This window comes from Alligator sinensis, unplaced genomic scaffold (genome assembly GCF_000455745.1).
Source record: "Alligator sinensis unplaced genomic scaffold, ASM45574v1 scaffold601_1, whole genome shotgun sequence".
Taxonomy (NCBI): Eukaryota; Metazoa; Chordata; order Crocodylia; family Alligatoridae; genus Alligator; species Alligator sinensis.
In genome coordinates this window covers 4183280-4191445 of record NW_005841905.1, presented here as the reverse complement: position 1 = coordinate 4191445, position 8166 = coordinate 4183280, and positions in this window count along the sequence as shown.

Here is an 8166-nt window from a genome sequence, read left to right as displayed (position 1 = left end):
GAGTATTTCATTTCCATGTAATCTTTCCATTTATTTTGTGTGCACCAGTTTGTCTTTTGGTGACATAGGGATTTTGCGAAAAGTCCCATATTTGGCATTTTAATTATAATCATCATAAAAACATACTTTCCACTTCAAACATCAGTTCCCAAGGGCCTTTCTCTCACCAAAGTCCATAATCCAACATGGGCAGCAAACAAGACTCTTTGAATATAGTCCATCAGCCCCAATCCTCCTGACCCTTAACAGGACAGGAACTCTGTTTAATTGGAATATTGTAACTGTTATAATACATTATTTTGCTTTTTTTCTAAAGGATTCACATACTAAAAAGGGATCCCCACATGGTTCCTTTTAAAATGTATTTCTAACTGACGAACTGAAGTTACTGGCACATTATGAAATATCTGATTTGCAATAACTGCAGTTTAGATAGAGTTGAATGCAGATGACAAAAAATAAATGAGTGCAAATGATGAATCAGAAATGTTTGGCTAAGAGCAAAGACCCAATAAAGTTCCTTGTGCTCATATCCAGGGCTAACCAGAAAGACTTGTAACACAGTCTACCCATACATAATTTACTGTACTAGATTTATTCCAGCAGCAACTGAACAGGTTCAGAGACAAAACAGCACAAATGTCAGACCCAAGCATGCATTTAAGTTTCAGAGGAAAGGTTTATTGGTGATGTCTTTTATTGGATGACCTGTGTGGTTGGGAGAGATGTTTGTTTGACAAGCTTTGGGGCACAGATTCTGCTTTCTCAGATCTCGGTGAAGGTAGTATTTGTTAAGTTCCTAGAAGCAACAGTCCTAGAATAGCTGAGACAAGGAGCATAAAATCTATTAATAGATTTAATGAATCCAACAAAGTGAGATTTCAGAGGCAAAAATGACCAAACAAAAGGTAGCAAAGTTCAATGGGCATCTTGGGATAATTGCAACACTGCATGTAAAACTGGTAAAATAGTGTCAGCATTGACAGTTAGAGCAGTGTAAAAACAGAGTAATTCTTAGGTGTACCAGGCCTCTTAAATTTAGACTAGGGTTTAGTTTGTCTAGCGTTGAAATTAAGTTAATTTGATTACATAAGTCCCACACATAATGCCATTCTTAGACAGCAAAAGCTGCTTATATCAGGAAATGCAGTGTGACACTGATTTCTCTAGTAATCAAGCATGCAGTCCAATACAGGTAATGTGACTGTTGCACCACTTCATTTGCTATAACTCTGCAGGAGTAATCCTGTGCATTTCCACACTTTGGAGCTGATTCACTACAATGTGACTACAATTTTACAACAATTTTACATAACATAAAATTGGACTGGCATGGCAGTGAATGAGGCCTAGTATTTTTTGGATTGATTCCTTTGAGTTAGCAGAGTGGTTCTCAACTCAGATGCTACAGCACCCCAAGGTGCTGTGAGACCCTTTCAGGGGTGCTGTGGTATAGCACAGCCATGGCTAGGTAAAAGTGCCCTGCATGTTTTGTGCACAGGTAGACTAGAGGGACTTCTGTTGTTTCAACCCTTCCCAATCCATCCCTCCAGTGCTCCTCCTGGAAACAAAGGCAGGTGGGATAGTTCCACCTGTCTTGCACATCTGTTTTTAGGAGGTGCCATGCGGGTTTGGACCAGGAAGGGTTGCAGTAAGAGCCAGTGCTCCTTCCTCAGCCTTTCCCAGTACAGCTGTAGATGAGGTGCACGGAGGCACTTTCACCTGGTGACAGTAGTGGCAGCAACCTGGTTGAAAACTAGAGTTAAATTGAGGCAGCACAACAGTGGTTCTTAACTGGGGTGAAGCTGAATTAAAAAAAAATTATGAAGGGGTGCCCTAAATCCAAAAAGATTGAGCACCACTGGCTTAGTAGTTATCGTTACACAGCCAAATAATGGAGATTGCTCGTGGAGGTGCAATAAGTGTTTTCCTAAGAACAGTGACTAAACTGGATCTGTGAAAAGCAATAGGTATCTCAGCATTTAGTTGTTAGACACTCATCCCACCAGATTCTTTTTCAAACCCTCTACATTACAATCATTTGGAGGCAAAGGGATATGTCTGGTTTCATCTTGAAAGCCAGACAATAGTACAGAAGTCAGATACTTTAAATTCTACCACTGTGATCCTGTCATTCAGCTAACTACTATAAGTTTGAACTAGACAGGTAAGTTCTGGTCCATGCTTGAACATACTCCCTACCTGATTAAAGAGAGAGATGAACTCTCAAATGGATCTCTCTTGTTGTTGCTGTTTTCCTGCTTGCTTTGCATTAACATTCAAAGGCCCAATTCAAACTTAGGATGCCTCTGGGTAGGTGCAGATACTCCTAAAATGCCCTTGTATTAAGATTAAAATGTGCATCTAACAGAGCTACATCATGGGGTGTCTGAATCAGTCCTATCAGCAACCTCACATCAGAAGTCTGCTGCACAGCTTGAAGCTGAATCCTGATCTTGTGGCCACATCCCAGTGTCAACACTACAAAACCATCCTTTTTCTATAGGCATTTCCTAGTCTTCTGACTTCAGCACAGTTCTCTGCTGCATACAGAATCAGAAAGAGGACCATTAGGACAGACAGCTCCCCAATGACTGAGTCTGAATGGCCTGAGCTAACTGTTGTCAGCAGTTGGAAGCTGCATTTATGCACATTACAGTGCTGGGACTTTAATTGCATATAGATCAGTGAATCTAGAAGTATTTTCTTTGTCATAAATTATTTGTGCAAACACCTATGCATTTTTCCCAAACAAAAAATGCCATAAATTATTGAAAATGTAATGAGGGCTTTTACATCCCATAAGAGTCAAAACTGTTGGCATCAACTGTTGGTATAATATTGCTACTCAGAAAAGAAATGTTTTTGAAGACACAAGCCAGAGAGAGAGCAAGAAAAAAGGAGGGTAGAGCAAAGAGTCGAAGTGGAAGGAGAGAGGGCTTTCCATTGCTATTGTAGTGCAGAACTTTCTCAAAGGACAGTTGGACAAATGAAAAGACTTCTGCTGATTTCAAATGGTTTTGAATAAAAGGGACTGATGTCATTATAGACTGATGCAGTGCCACATATTGACAAATATACATGTTAAGGTGGTGTTTGGCAATTTGCACTGCCACTTTTCTGAAATTAGTGCCAGTGCTAGCAAAACACTTAAAATGACTCCAGGTTTCAAGGAATTTGGTTACTAAGGTTGTTCCCTGGTCATTAATGTAGTAGAATCAGGATTGAAGATAACTTCAATATAGAAAAGGAAGGCAGCATGTGTCTAGATACCAGTTTCTGGTCCCTGCTTTGGAAAGCTCAGGAAGCTTTGGCATGTGAGCATACCTCTTTCAACCATAATCCATCCATACTTCCATAATTTCATTTGTTCTCATTTATCATGCAAATAGTTAATGTTGTTCTTGACTAATCTGATTCTTCTTGTGTCTCTACAGCACATTTGGCCATTCTGTTACACGTACTCTTTTATTGTCTTTGCAAGATCTTTCATTGTACATGTGCCTTTGAGCAGCAGGCATTACAGCAGGTTTTGCACAGTCTGAGGCTCTGTGCCACAATCACAGGTGGCTGAACCAATGGTACAGCCCCACTTCATCATTAGTTCCTTGGAGCATCTGATTCCGGTACATAAGCACTTGACACATCACCACCTTCGCTATGGTTTGTCAGCCCCTAGTGGTAAGGTCTCTAAGAACTGATCTAAGGAAGGAACATTTGACTCTTTTCACTACTAGTGAGCTCCTGTCCACACTTGCTCCTATAGGCTAAGTTTCCTGAAAAGGAAATATGAGGTATATTTCCTGTAATTTTTCTTATGGCATTTGGCTTGACTTGGGTTTGTTTTCAGTCTGATTACTATATGTGCAGTCTTATGGGATAGTCTTACTATTATTCTAAGCGAACAACATTACTTGGTTTTAGTCGTGTAAAGAATGGTAAATAATGCAAACCATGGAGAATGCAGAATGGTGAACAGGAGTGCACCGACCAGCAGGAATGGACATACACAAAATAGTAACCATTTATTTCTCCCTTTTACAAAAGAAGAGGAGTGGAAACTGGGAGTACATGATGTTTTTATAAAGATGATCTCTGAGCCATTTCACAACAGCAGATAGACACCTGCTTTTCCTAGTTTCCAAAACTGAAAAGGGGTTGGCAATGTCTATCTACCTGCCATTTATGAACACTTCTCTGGATGATCCTGCCGTGAGCAGGAAGTTGGACTAGATGAGGTAACTTCCAGACCTATCTTTCTATGTTTTTATAATCACTAAGGGCCAGATTTTGGCCAGGCAATGCCTAATGTGAACCCTCATCTAGCTTTACTCCAGATCCAAACATAATTTCTTCAGCCAATTTTAAAGGGCCAGATTCCAGCCAGTCCCTAAACCTAAACAAACCTAAATACAAATGTTGCTTCATTGACCCATGTCAAAAACAGATGATCAGACTTTAGAAGGAATAGCTCAATGTTTATCTTATTTATCTAAAAGTTATGCTGACAGATTAATAGATACTAGTTAGTTAATAGAAAATAATGTCACTGCTATGGAAACTGTAATATTGCTATATTTCTAAACATATTTTATCCTTACAATAATTACCATTCTTAATTAGCACTGTACATAAAGGCTTAAAATATGCATAACCACTGAAAATAAATATGTCCAAATCACATTAGGATTGCAGTGGGGGTGATAGTCAACTCCATCTCAGTTAAGAGGAATTGTTCCAACACAAAAACATAGAGAACCACTCTTCTCTTGTTCTCCCGTGTCTTTCTCAAAGCACAGTATGACGTATAAAGTTTCTAAATAATTTTTTTTTCAGAAATGTGCCATAAGGCATCAGCCAGTCTTGGAGACTTTGAGTTACAGTCCTTCTGTAACTTCCTTTCACTTTTCCCATCTGTTGGGTGACATGAAATGAAAATAATATCATTTTTATTGGTCTAAATGGAGAAGGCTTTCAAGGCAGGTTCTTAGAGAAAAGTAAAAGCAGAAGTCCTGTTTGAAATATGGAAATCAATCTATGCCTGTGGCATTTGTTGCATGTTTTAACTTTTCAAGGACTGCTGTTAGGAGTTCCTGGTTTGAAAGCAATTGTAACTTTTATGCAAGTTAGTCACATGGATGGATAGTCATTAAAATTTGAGCTCACTTTAAATAGTTGATGTATATTAAATAAAGATAGCTTGGTTTATTATCATCATATAGGATACTGTTAATAATGTATGTTTTTAAATAGTTCAGTATGAAATAAAAATGTTTGGGGCTATTTTAAAGGTTACACACCGTTTAGCTTTTGTGTGAAGGCCATCTAACATATTACCATATAACTAATATATATATTAAAGCTACATTACAACAGCAAGTACAGATTAATGATGAGTAAAAATCTTACAGGGGGTACAGGTTGTAGCCGTGTTGGTCTAAGGACATGGGTAGACAAGGTTCTCTGGGTATATCTGATATCTTTTCTTAGACCAACACAAATAGGTGGAAAAATTCTTCATTGCAAATTTTTGGGTATAAAAATCCATTCATCAGGCTGAGGAAGCATCTGCAATTGGTCTATGCATGAAAGAAAGCCAGGCTAGCATGCATGCCAGCCTCTGGCTTCTTTACTACTCATTCCATCCAGGAAGAGCACACACCAACTGCAGATGCTTCCTCAGCCTGACAAAGGGTATTTATACCCGAAAGCTTGCAAAGAAGAATTTTTCCACCTATTTGAGTTGGTCTAATTAAAAGTATCAGATTTACCCAAAGAAACTTATCTGAGTAAATATCTTGGAATAAAGAGGGCAAGAAAAACTCTTCCCTCTATGTTAGGCATTTTATAATGAATCAGCTGCATAGTTGTGTCCCCCTGCAATACCAGGGGTGACATTCTTGTTCCAGTGTCATCAATAACACAACTCCTTCTGAAAGCAGGATGGTGAACAAGATGGCATTTGATTTAATACAGCATAGCAGGCTAATGCAGAGACCACCTTCTCTGAACTAGGCCATATGGCTATCTCCAGTTCTGTTGTGATCATAGCCTTCCCTACTATATAGCTCTCTCTTATGCTTAAAATAAGTAATCAATAGATAATGCTTAAGTAGATGAATAGTGGAGATTTCTGGTAGTTACATTTTTCAGAACAAACCAGATGTGCACACAGCCACATTTTTCTCCCTTTTCCTTTTTATAACTATATTGACTTACATCCTAACTTAAATTAAGGGCCTCTTCTGCTGCCAATGAAACTAATGGCAAAACTCTCATTGATTTAGCTCAGTGCAGTCCATGGAGCCATTGCATCTGGCCCACAGGGTCAGGACATTTGGCAGTAGAGGAGAAGTGGCCACTAACATAGCCACCCCTGCCCTCTGCCAAATCCTCAAACACCAAGTCCTGTGAAGCGCACTGGGCAGAACCTGGCTGGGCGGGGCCATGCCCCCTTCCCTCCCATTGGGGCTAGGCCATACCCTCTTCAGTCTCTGCATGACCACCCTCTCTTCTCGGCCCCCCCCCTTTCCCACCCCCCAGTGCAGGGCCTAGCGACATTCCCTTCCCTCTCTGTGGGCCTGGGTTGGGGCCTGGCTGGGCCCAACCCTCTTCCCCCTGCAGGGCCCAGCGGTGTTGCCTTGCATCCCTTTCCTTCTCCCTGCGGGATTGCATTGGGGGCTGCCCCCCTCCCACCCCCCACATACACACACACTCCACCATGAGGCCAGATGGTGCTTGCTGTGCCTGCTTGGGTGCCAGATTGCGGCACTGCCAATCCAACACACAAGGCAAAAAGTTTGAGTACTACTGGTTTAACTGATGCAGACTCAGACTGTAAACTAGTTGTTGTGAAAACCATATTTTCCCATATGTTTATGCAGCTTTTACTGAACAGGGCATTTTGGTACACCTGTTAGTGGTCATGTGTGATCATGCAGTTGCACTCTCCAGGTCCAAGTATAACTGGTCTCATAGTGTGGAAGTTGTCCAGTCATCCCAGGCTTCAAAACTTTGCCAGTCACCAATTGGGGTCAAGTAGGAATTTTATTCCCCTTGTGATTGCTACTGGCTTCTGAAGCAGGGGGGTTGCTTTCCTCTGTGGCATTCAGTGTGGCAGAGGCGATATCTTTTATTAGACCAAGTAGACAGTTGCACAAAAACATTCTTTATTTGCAAGCTTTTGGGCACGTGCACCCTTCCTCAGGCATAGGAGAATGCAAAGATTGTAAAATTTCTCCCAGGTAGAAATGAAAACTCATATTGCACAGGAAAGCTGGAGGGTGGTGTAAATTCTCCTGGTTGGAAAAGGTCATTTTATGCAAATTAGGCTTGGATAAAAGTTGGAGCAGTCTATTTACCTCGAAGGTGTCTGATGGAAATCAGGATGTTGAATTATGCTTCTTTCTTGTTAAGATGATTCATATTTCACAGGAGGATTGGTGATGGAAATGTTCTCCTGGGCAAGGAATTTGTTGTGTTGAAGTTGCTCTGCAAGTATGCAAATTTGGCTCAAACCAAAAGGCTGGAGCGGGGGGGAGGGGGGGGGGGTAGATTCCAGGTCCAAAGGTGTTGAATTTTGCTTCCTTCTTGTAAAATTATGAGGTTTTATATCTTCCATGTTTCAGGGATAACGGTTGTAGCTGTGTTGGTCTAAAAGTACAAGCAGTCAGTGTGGTAGAAGTGATCTCTTTCATTAGACTACTGTAACTAGACAGTTCTGGCCAAAGTGCCATACCAAGAAAATTTTTTGTTACTAAGGCTGGAGGCAGGGCAGGGGGAATTAGGTGAGCTGATGTTCTTGCTAGCTCTAGCAACCCAGACGCTTGTCGTTAGAGAACCTTGCTCTTCTGTTCAGGGTCATATTGACTGCTAAATTTGGGGTCAGGAAGAAATCTGTCTCAGGTCAGACTGATACGGACTCTGGGGGGCTTTTGCTTTCCTCTGCAGCAGTGGGGCTAGTCCTTTTCCTAGGGACTTCTGCAGTTGTAGGGCATTGGGAATGCCCTTGTCTCCCCAACTTTTACCTGTGGCACATAATAGAGTGCTTTGTGTTTCACGTATCATGCCTTTCAGGTCTAGGTGAGGATTTAAAGTGATGCAGGGGACTCCTTTGGTTAATAAAAGCCTGTGAATACAGGGGACTTGACTCGATGGCCAAGGAGA